This window comes from Plectropomus leopardus, chromosome 16, assembly GCF_008729295.1.
Source record: "Plectropomus leopardus isolate mb chromosome 16, YSFRI_Pleo_2.0, whole genome shotgun sequence".
Lineage (NCBI taxonomy): Eukaryota > Metazoa > Chordata > Actinopteri > Perciformes > Serranidae > Plectropomus > Plectropomus leopardus.
In genome coordinates, this window is record NC_056478.1 from 28,378,662 (window position 1) to 28,391,212 (window position 12,551).

Below are 12,551 nucleotides of genomic sequence, written 5' to 3' on the forward strand. Positions count from 1 at the left end.
TGTTCAGATTTGGGTCAACAATGATTCCTACTGTCTGTTTATCCTTCTGTCGTTGTGAATTACCATGTGCCAAGATGGAGGAAAACAGCACCATGTGAGATGTAGTGTTTTGTGTCGGTATTCAGAGCGTTAAAAAAAGATAAACAGCATGTGATGATGGTAAAAAACAAATCCCTAGGTGTATTCTGATCAAGCATTTCCTTATATCAATAGATTTCCATGAAGTGAAAAAAAAAGCTTCCTTAAGGTGTTTTCCCACACAGTAGAATAATTTGTGTCAAGGATCAGGCCTTTAACTGTTGTAACGAATCTTCCTGCCCTCAACGTTGGAAATGAAGAGCTGGCTCCAGTTGCTCGGAGGGGAAAAAGGTCAGCCTTCCACGTGATTAATGGCCTACATCAGAGTAATCAATAAATGTAAATCAAATGTGTAAAACTCCTGCGGGGTGTCAGATTGTTCACTGCTGCGGTAGTGTTGGAACGCCATTGAACTGCACGTGGACGCACTGCCACTCCTGATATATCCATTTTTATTTAGAGCAGAGCTAAAGCTGTTGGTGGGTGGGAGGGGGGCGGGAGGGGGCGGAGAGCAGCGATGGGGCTGCTTCTAGGAAAACGCTGAAGCTCAGAGGGCCTTTGTGCTAGACTCACTGTTGTTGGGCCACAGTTGAAAGAAAAAAAAAGATATTTTCATAACTGTTTAGGAAAATAAAATAATTGCATTGCAGGACAGATTGGTTTGCACAATTTTGTTCCAAATCATTATCTCGCTGGAAGTCATGGAAATCTTTAAAATCTGCAAATTGGTTTGCTTTTGCGCCAGCTGGAACGACTGGGCTTCAGCTGACGGATGCAATTGGTAAAACTGAGAAGGACAACATCCACAAATAGACTAATGAACGTGTCTGCTGCCTGAAACTGGACTGTAATCCAGCTTCAGAAAGTGCCAAACGGCTGAAATGGTTCTGTGTAAAGCTGTAGCATTTATACTAAAGGTGTCTGTTTAGCAGAGCCAGCTCATGCCTTTCTGGGACCCTAGGCAACATCTCTCTGGTGCTCCCATGGCATAAGCTATATGAAATTTTTAAAGTGGTATTATTTTTATTATTAACCTGAAAAAAACATTAACAAAAGAAAAGCAATACTACCCAAAGAAAGTAAAAAAATATAACTAGTAACTGCTGGGTCAGGTTAACCCACTAGCCACTGCCTGATACAATGAATCGGTTGAACAAATTAACAAATCGGTTTAATTTCTTGCAACTATTTAGAGTTACATGAAAATTACCTGACAATAGAAAAAAGAAAAAAAGAACCCCCACACACACACAAAAAAGTGCTAAAGGAAGAAAAAAAAAGTGTTTTTTTTTTTTTTTTATATATTTTAAAAAATATAATAATTATTATGTGTATAGTATTCTGGACATTGTATCCATTTTTTAATTTTTTTTAAAAAATTTATTTCCCCCACAAAAAAAACCCAAGTCTTTCACTCATTTCTTGCAATTTGTGGGACATTCTTTCCAAATACTTGGATTTTGTAATACATGGTTTGTAAAAAAATAAGCCATTTTCCTCTGGTTTCAAGGGGTTAAACAGCTTTTAACATGTCTGCACACAGCACAAGAAAACTGATGATCCAGGTCTCACAGGGTTAAAAACATAGGTCTAAAAAATACTGAGACCTCTAATGGTGTTGAAATGAACATTCAGTTCCTGGGCAACAGCTCTAGTGGACATCTTGCAAAACATGTGACATCTGTGCCCTTGTGTTGTGTGATCAAACTGCACGTGAGAGTGGCCTTTTATAGTGAGCATGCTGAGGCACACCTGAGGAGTAACGATGCTGTGTAATCAGCACCATGATATGTGACACCCGTCAGCTGGATGGATTATCTGGGGAAAGGAGAAGTGCTCATTAATGAATTCCCTCACAATAAAGTATAAAAAAATAAATATAAAATAATGTAAATGTATGTTAATTCCTACGATAAAGTAAAAAAAAAAAAAAAAAAAAAAAACATGGATTCTGTCAAATTTGTGAACAAAATTTCTGTTGAGTGCTTAAAGACTCAGAATTTAAAACTGAAAAGTGGAGCCATTTTTTTGTTTATTTATTTGTCTATAAATTATGTGTTTGTTTTTATTTATTTATTTATTCATTCATTTATTTTTGCAGTGTATATAAATGTAGGAAATGGCTCCTGCTTTCTGGTCACAAGGTTCTTAGCAGATGCTTTTTTTTTATTATAGCAAGCTGGCAGTGTTAGCAAGCTGCTAACACTGCCAGGGTCTGTTTGCTTGACACAATAGAGCTCAAACACTGCTGGGGTTAAGGGGTTGACTCCCTTTAGGGCTACTGATTCTTGAAAAATATACATCTATTTATGGCACTGATGTATACCAGAAAGCCTCTATTACCATGAATCGTGTGTTTAAATAGAACTACCAAAAGCCAATCCGGAGGAGACTTCCAGACATGTTATCTGCAGGCCACAAATGGATCATGTTGTGGGGTTGCGTGTTGTTGAAGCAGCGGCGTCTGATGGATGGAGAGGCAGGTCTGCGTGACACCGGCCCTGCTGGGGACCCCGAGTTCAGGGCATCTGCCGTGGCAAAAAGGAAGGCTGGCACGCAGCATTTCCCCCCCTCCGGCTCTCTGGAGGAGAGCGCCAGAGCCAGACACTGGCTCATGATGAATGTGAGCCGTGACTGAGAGGCGAAGTCAAACTGCATCTGCCCCCAAGCCGCGCTGCTCTTTCACCATCACAACAATACACCCACCTCCTCTCGCTGCCGTCCTACTGGGACTACAGAGGAGAGCACTGCGCTGAATGCTACTGTCCAAATGTGTGGACAGCCAACGGAAATACCAAAGAGCTTTCCCCAGCATTCAACCTCTCTGCTGCAAACATGTATCCTTTAACCCTTTAAACCCCAGGGTGCTGTTGCTTTTACTTTCTTTATTTACAGAAAATAGTCTCTGCATTTCTTAGCCAAGATTTCTATTTTTATTATTTAATTTAATTTTTTTTTCTTTTGGTGGTGTAGATTTTTTTTCTGAGGAATGCAGTTAATTCTACTCAGATTTGTAATTTGTCATCATTTGTCATTGTAAAAAAAATGTTAATAAAATGTTATGTAGTGTAAAATAAATAAACAAAAGACAGCAAAATGTTAGCTCTGTTTTGTTTGTTGTTTGTTTGTTTGTTTGTTCACGTGTTTCTTTTGTTTTGTTTTGTTTTGTTTTTTCCTCACTTCTGTTTGGAAAAAAATATGCTTTAAGCTTTGGAACTCCATCTCCATCTGCCATTAGGGAGATTTGGAATCCAAATATGTTATTTAGGAATAAGAATGGAAATGGAAAATAAGAATGGAAAATAAAAAAGATACCTGAAGTTTATTGTTGTTTTTTGGGGGGTAAAAACAGCCGTACTTGAAATGTCTTTGTGTCATCCATTATGTTTCTTCAACTTGACTCATATAGTTAATATTCATCTGTTTGAGATGCAACATGCTGTGTGTATCAATGATACGTTTTATGGTTTAAAAAAAAATCAGCTGGGACATAAAAGTGGCATTAGGAAACAAAAGTCCCCTTAAATTCATACATTTAGAATTATAATATGAAAGTCCCCTGAAATATGTAAATTTGAAAATATAACAGAGGTACCCACAAATAAATCAATGTGGAATCGTAGAATAAAGTTTCCCTTAAGTATGAATGAAACTGTAGTTAGAAAATTGTACTTATTTATTTATGAAACTATATTGATTGATTTATAGTTATTACTATATTATTATTATTACATTACATTACATGTATCATTTTTCCATATGATTAATTTCATAGGCATATTTACATATTTATCAATAATTGTATTTATTTAATATAGATGTGGATAATGATGTGGAGAAATATGTATGAGGATGTGGAAATACATTTGACTGTTACTTAAATGCCAATATAAAAGGATTTTGGTGCTATGAATACACAAAACAGCATTACCAATAATTTGCCAATTTAATGTGACTTCTGCTATAAGTCAAGGCCACTTATGTCTTTTTTTCACATATAGATAAGAGGATGGATAATAATACACCTCTTGGTCCCACCATGCTTCCAATAGTACAAACAGAAAGTATATTGTTGCCATAAGTCACTAAGTTAGCTGTGAACTACACAAGAGCTTTGCAACGTTTTTAGCATTACATTTACATTTTGGTGAATCTGCACTGTGAAAACTCATACTGCATTAGTCACTAGCCGTTTCTGTTTGCACTGTAACCATGGATACGCATACAGTAATGCTCTGGATTACTTTACTGAAGCAAAGAGTCAGCGATTACAGGATTTCATGGAGGAAAATCTTCAATTACAAAGAGCTTCTTTAATTCTGCTAAATCATACTGCTAATTTTAATGCTTATATGCTGAGATCTGATGATATGTGGAGTGCTTATAAGCCTGTAAGCAGTAACATCAGAAATACAGATATCAAAGCAAGGAGTAAATTGCGCTTATTCCAGTAATTAACTCAGTGTCCTCAGAATTATGTCCATATAATGATTTTTCAGCATAATTTACTTACAGTGTCAACATTCAGTCCCTGTGCACGATGATATCTGTCTTTTATGTAAAATTAGTGACAAGACTATATGGATGGCAATGATGGTCTTTTGGTCGGTCAGCTAATTTGGTACAGACTAAAATATTTCAACAACTATTGCATGGTTGAAGACATTCATTGTTCCCAGAGGATGAATTCTCCTGACTTTGGTGATCCCATTGACCTGACTTTTCTTCAAACCACTAGCAGCTTGTGTGGCTTTTAGTGATATATCTTAACATGTAGTGGACAGATTGAAATATGGCACACATTCATTTGCCTGTCAACATGAATAGTGAATGCTTTGGTACTTTGGTTTATGACTAAATACCTGCAAAACTAGCACCTGGTTGCCTGCAGGGTGCCAATGAGACGCTGGCAGGGCACGTTCTAAAAATAACCGTGGTCAAGTCGGCTGTCAAACAACATCCCCATGGTCGAATCAGTCGATGCTACAACAGTAGTGAGAACATCTTCTGATTCATGGTAAATGCATTCAAACAGCACTACATCCAGTTTTTAAAACAAGGTGGTTTAACAAAGGGTTTATACAGACATAACATTAATTGGATTATAATCATCATAATCACAAGATGTAAAGAACATGTTACCTGTATTCCTCATGAAATTAAAAATTAAATACCACTAAAGTGTGAGGTGCATGTCTTCTTTGATCTCCTGCATTCACAGCTACATTGCTGAATGCTTAACATCTGAAAAAACAAATAGACGATTTCAAATGTTGAAACTGATTAACAGTTGAGCGTAACAGAAAAAATCATAGAACTTGCATGTTAAAATGTATCTATTTATGTTTTCCTATGATCACTAAGTAGAACATTTATAAGAAGCCTATGACCATTTGTCCATCATCTGTCCAGCAGCATTCATACTCGACACCATCCAGTGGCTTTTCATGCACATGCAAAAGATGGCTTTTGGTGTTGTGATCTTAGCACTACCACTTTGGCAATGTTTTACAAGTTTGGAATGTGAACAAGCTGCAAAGAGATTTGATTGGATTTTAGAGTTGTGACTAAAAATAAAAAGAAATTTTGAAGCAAAAATGCACCATGGTGCTAAGGATCCAAGCGGATTGCTCTGCCGACATCATTTCTGCAGTGGCATGGGGAATTTTCTACTTAACAAACATCACTTTTTATGACCATTTTCACTAATGCTAGGTTAGATCCAGCCTCTCCATATAATTTCACTCTTTATTATTAGTCATTACATATACACATACATAACGGCGATACAGCAGGTACTTAGACAAACTGGAAGGACTAAATAAGAGTCTCTTGAGGTATAATGACTGTATGATATGTAATTGGTGCTTCACAGCAAGAAAAGTGTTAAGTTGAAATAAATCTGCACTTGTGCTGAAAGCTTGATGGAAATGCTGGCTACTCCCATTTCCACTTTTCAGAAGTAGTGCGAGCCTTGAACAGGATCCGCAAGGGACACGGCAGGTCAGCTGATTTGCTTCCTGCTGCTTCAAAAGCTGCTGCTATAGATTCACCTTGTACGTACCACATTTTCCCCGAGCAACAGCTGTGTGTGGGAGTCTGCGCCGTCCTATCTGAATTGTTTAGCCGCTCCTCCGAAACTGCAGGCTCCACAATGTTGTCTCCTTAGCAACAATGCAAAGTACACAACTAAAATCTATTGAGTTTCCTCCAATACAAGACAGATGAGGAGGGTGGGGGGTGGGGGGGTTGGAGTTGCTGGTGTCCAAAGTGCATGGAACATGAAATCAATATTCTACTTGGCAGAGAACTTTAGACGCTGTGTTGTTTGCCCGTTGGCTCATCGGTCAGGGGGTCGACTCTTTGAGCATCCATCATGAGCTTCTGCATCCAGCCGGGAGCCAAGCCATGCCCAAGACAAGCTCCAGCCGAGAGGGGTCTGCCCAAGGAGATGGGCGCGAGGGGTGGGGGTTAGGCAAATGAGCTCACTGGAGAGATGGGTCGCCTATGTTAAATAATCACTCTTCTTGTGCTCAGTCGGGTGGGTGGAGGAACTGCTTGAATGCTGCGTTCAAAGGCTTGATTTCCATTGCGGCTGAAAAGGCGTGCTTGATTTCTTTATCCACCCTCCTCAGGCCGCCTCTCTGAGCTCTAATTGCCTGCTCCTAAACATACACCTTTTGTTGTGTGCTGATAAAACCACCACTCTCCATACAAATTGGTTTGTCGGGAGCAGATGCACTCCAAACCGTCCTATTAATTGCCTCATTCTTTAATGGACATAATTGTCGTCTCTACACAACAAACCTATGGACATACATATTCATTAGATAATGAGTTGCGCTATATTTCATTAATGGAAAGGGAGGATAAGGATGTGGGAAGTGTAATTTCATTAACACTGTACTAAACAGTGTGCTAAATAATTTGCCAAATCGGTTTCATTATGTATAGCTAATTGTATCTTTCTCATGAACACGGCAACAATCAGAAACGTGGCAGAGGCTCAGCAGCAGAAGTGGTAGCATCCTCTTAACTGCTCGCAAATGAAGCTAATTATGATGTCATGTGTGTCTCGCCAAGCTTCCTCCTTTCTCAGGGTATTTTCTTCAAAACGGTATGGCATTGTGCTGCAATGTCAGAAGTGAGTGGGCTGAGAGTTAATCATTTAGAGATTGTGTGGAGATTGCTCTGAGGCTAATTTCTTCCTTTGCAGTTGGTGATTAATGCCTGGTCTGTGAGGTCATTGGAGATAAGGCCCCGGCCGCTCCGTTAGCTCCCAGTGAAGATAATGCAGAGCAGAATTTATCAAGGGCAACAGCGGCAAGGGGAGCACAGGAATACTGGGGGGAACTCTCCATGCATATGGCCATAACGAGATATTATCGCCCATCAAGCAGCACAATCAATTACCTCATCCCTGCAGGACTCCTCATGGTTGGAGAGAGAAGACAGAGGGCATGATATGTCATAGGAAATCTTTAAGAATTCTCTCATGCCGGTGACCTGCTTTTCCTCAGGGGTGTTTTTGTACAAAGGCAGAAAAACACAAAAAACAGTACAACAGGAATGCCCATTTTCCCTAAGAAAAGGCCTCGGTATGCTTCAAATGAAGGACATATCAGATCATCTAACAGTGTCTAAGAAACCCTCTCCTTTGGGTTTAGACACAATACCCATAAGGGACAATCTTGGTCAATGATGTAGGTTATTAGTAGGGAACAAGGTCAAAAGTAGCCGTCTCTGTGTGCTGATCTACTCAGATTTGGTTGCACCAAAATTACTTTACCACCTGTTCTATGCTCTGAGCAGTTTTGAGATACTAGACTCTATTATTTTTCTTCTATTCCAATTGCAAAAATGATATGAACCCTTTCTGTTTCTAACTAAAATATCCAAAAAATGCCAATAACTTAATAACTACAGAGGTGCTGTATTGAGGTGATGTAGTGCACAGTTGGTGCCACCATAGATCAGTCTCCGTTGGTGAACCTGATGAAAATGAGGATTATCAGCAGTGGAGATAACGTTACAGGACGAGAGCCAGCCAGCAACCACAAAGAGCCTAAGCAGGGTAAAAATGGGATATTTCACATCTAACTTAGTGAAGTAAGTTTTTTTTGTTTTTTGGGGTTTTTTTTTCTGACCAAACCAGATTGTTAGAAAAGTGGAAACACTAATGATATGGTTTTGATGAGTTTTATTTTATTTCTGTCTAGTTTGCTACTTACGCACTTGCACAGCTGTATTTTTCTGTTTAATATGGAAAATTGGTGTAAGAATGTTTTCCTTTCTTGACATGTTTTTATACTAAAAGGCCAAGAGAACTTGTGGAACATAGATAACTTGCCACTCAGGGGATGGGCAGGAGGATGAAACCTGTTTTATTTTAGTAACCAAGTGTTGATTCTTGGGCAGAAACAAGATGACAAGAGGATCTTCAATATTAATGTTACATACTTTGTTTGCTAAACTTTAATGATTTAATTTGTCTAAAACTACTGGGTTCACGTGAGAAAAAGATTGTGTCCATGTTAGGGTTGCTACTGACCTGCTGAAATACAAAATACAGTAAGATAAATGCAGAGTAAGTAAAGGCCTCACTATGCTTTAAATTAAGTTCAGTTCAGCTTTATTTATATAGCCCAATATTACAAATCACTCTTTGCCTCAGAGGGCTTTTTATTATACAACATCAATGGTTGTTATACTAAGTAAAAGCATATTTGATCATGTTACAGCATCCAAAAAAACCTTTGTTTTTGTATAAGAGCAGAAGCTACTTGATAATGGTAAAATGGTTAAAACATGGTTAAAAAACAATGTTGACAACTGGCAAGAAAGTTGATTTGAATACTGTTCTCCTGTGTTTAAGTGGGAATATTTGGTAGCCTGATCTTTCAAGGATTGGAGAAGGTAAGGCTTAGCTTTGTTCAAGTTTAGGAAAGATCATATTCTTGGTGAAAAGAAAAGAAAATTAAATGAATGCCTGTGTGATGGGAAGAGAGGTCTCTGGTATTAATGTCTTACATCTTGCATGCCCAACTCAACCTTCGTTCTACCCAACTTCCTCCTCAAAGGCCTCAGGATGACTCAGTTGAACTGCTTTTAGGGTTGTCTTCCCCTGTCACAAACACTCCTTTTGGGTTTCGGCACTAAAACTACTTTTGTTAAGGTCGAGGAAAGATTGTGGTCTCTGTTAAAGAAAACAATTTTATTTAAAAAATAATAAGTAGACCGCATTCATCTATGTCAAAGTGACAGCTGTATGCTGATTTGCCAAGGAATTAGGCAAGGATAGGCTAAAACTTTGTCGGCCCAGGTTGGCATCGTGCTGATGGTTCAAAGATAACAATAGTGATTGTTTTTAGGACATGAAACCCAACATGATTGGGTTTCATGTCAACATTCACATGTTTGTTCAGGTCACTTCTGAGAAATAAATGCAGTTTCTTGACACTTATCCCAACCCTTACCTTGGTCTCGGTCTTACCCATACCCTAACCTAGTACACTCAGCAGGTTTACATGCACAGTTAAGTCAAGCTACGGTTATGGCTCAATTAGGCCATTTAATTGGACTACTGTCCTTGTCAAAGTATACATGCATCAGGGGAGAATCCATTTCTTGACAGATGTATGTCCAACTCTGCCATGGCAGGTGGCGATATGCCCTCTTCTTTCTGCTAGTTGCTATTGGACCAATTACTGGTTGATCTATTCCGTCACATAGCTAGCAAGTGGCAAACGGGTTGCATGTTGAATGGTGAAAACGTAACATAACTTTTCGGTGCTGTACATTTGGTACGTACCATATCCATTACGTTTTACCTTTGTCTTGTTTTGTTTTCTTGCATACTTATTTTTCTTTTGCTCATCCCAGCTTTCTTCTACAAATTTATGCTGTTGGACTTCTGCGTCGATGTCCGGCACAACGATTGGGAACATGCGCAGAAGACCTCAACCAGTTCAGTCAGGGTGAGGCATATACATGAGAGAGTATCCTTATTCTCAGCCACATTATGTAGGTTTGTTAGTCCAACTACGAGAAATTCGATTTGGTACAATTTAAGTTGGATTAACATCTTCATACGATTTTTAAAAGTCCAGTTTTTGTCTTTGTCTAACATCATGTAAGTGTACTGACTGACCCCAAAAACATCTTTTTATCCTGAATTGGGGACACAGCTTTTGTCCCCAATTGAACAAGCCATTCCCAATGGACTGGTGTGTGTTCCTAAAGTCATACCCTCACAAATACACACACATACACACACAGAGAGCTTGCCAGCTAGTTGCTGACATCTGATGGTTAAATGGGGTAAATTAATTTACCAGGGGCTCTCCTTACACAAATGCTGTGGACTAATGCAGGGCCTCTCATTGAGTCGAGAAGAGAGCAATCAGTCCCTGTGCTTGGTTCTTTCAGGGTGAGCGATTGCATGCGTGTGTACCCTCCCCAGCGCAAAAAAAAAAAAAAAAAAAAACACTTTAAGGTTATTCACTGGGGCTGAGGTCTGCTTCAAGCCAGAGCACAGTTTGAGATAAGGCTTCCAGCAGTGAAAACAAAACAGTGAACTCCTCTGAAAAGTATCAAGGCTGTCTCAATCATATTCAGTCAATTTTGGCAGAAAGCCATATATTTTACTTGATTGCATGCATATTGTATTTGCAACATAAGTCATGATACATTCAAGTTATGCATGTCTGAGGTTAAGAGTTGACAAGGATGCAGCCTGAAAATCTTAAAAGATGAGGCAGGAGGTATATATATATTTTTGTTTTTTGTCAACAAATCCCTTTTTTTAAAGCAAATACTGATTGTATCTGCTGACAGGTATTGTGTGTCTATCAGGACCTGGTAAATCATATTGTTTGTCACATATCAATGAGCCATACTGTTGCACTGGGTGCAGTGGCAGATCTTCCTATAGGTAACATAGGCAGTCACCTATAGAAAAAAAGGACACATAGCCATATACAGACATACATAGACATATATACATATAGATTTTCTGAATGTACACACTTGTGATATCCGGTTGTTATTACTTGTTAGGTAAGTTTATTTGAGGGAAGCCGGCCTTAGGTACCAAATGTGCAAGATGTGCCACACACACACACACATACACACACAGACATATATTTACATTACATTTTGATTACACACAATACATTCTCAAAAAAGACTAAATACAAATTACAAATACACAACCTAAGGACAATAGGCCAGAGATTATAAACAAAAAAGATATAATGATGACATGCTTGTTTAGGGGGGTCACTGCATCACCAAACATTCTCAGACTTCTTCCTTTAACTTACAGTAAATTGTTTGAGGTTTCTACTGAACTGGCTTTCTGTCTTGAGCAGTCAAAACACTTCTCAAACTAAATGTCTCTTATGAATACAGTTTTTCATAAGTGTCCATGGTTCAACTATAGGTCATGATCTCCTCAAAGCTCCATCATTATCTGTTCTAAAAAGTACTTTGGTCAGTAATTTAAACAAAAACAATGCGGTTTCCTTACTTTTCAGTTCATGAGAATGATCCTTTTTACAGAAAGGAATGCCAGTGTTATCAAAGGTTGTGCTACTGCAGATTTCAGATCACCCCCTTTAACTCCCAGCAGACACACTTCTAGGCATTATGATGCATCTACATTTAATATTAAACATAATGTATTTTGGACTCCTTCCCAGAATTGTCTTTTTTTCTGGGCAGTGCTGTAATATATGTATTAAAGATCCTTTCCCTCTACTGATATGTCAACAAAGGCCTCACAGATTAGGATTTATTTTATTCAGCTTCTGTGGAAATTTATAGTAAGCTATGTAAAAGCTTACTATAAATATTCTAAAATTTGGGAACACACATACACATATATGAGTCAATGGCTAGACACCACAGAACGTATGTCTGACATAAAGTTACTTAATGGTTTAAAGCACTCTGCTCACCTTGGACTGGAAATGTTGATATTTTTATATTTTTATATTGAAGCCTATAGTCAATAGTCATCAGTTATATGTCACATCATTTACACTTCTCCAGGTCTGAGACCCGAAGAACTGTGTTGTTTGGGTTTTTGTGTTGCCTGGGTCCTTATGATTGTTCTTGTAAAAGTTGGTTTAACCACGTTAGATTATTATTATTTATTATTATTGTTGTTGTTGTATTTATTTATGTATGTATGTGTGTGTGTGTATATATGTATGAATGTATATGTGTGTGTGTGTGTGTGTGTGTGTGTGTGTGTGTGAGAGAGAGAGAGAGAGAGAGAGAGAGAGAGAGAGAGATACACAAAGTACTCTTTTGCCTAAATGTATTTTCAAGTATTGATGGGCGAAGAATGAGCTAAGGGACTATCCAAACACCTCTTTTTAGTGTCTTATATGTGGCAGGTCAGCTTGTTGCAAGTCATGCTCATCCACTTTTTAAAAATGAAGCCAAAATATCCCGGATAGGGCCAC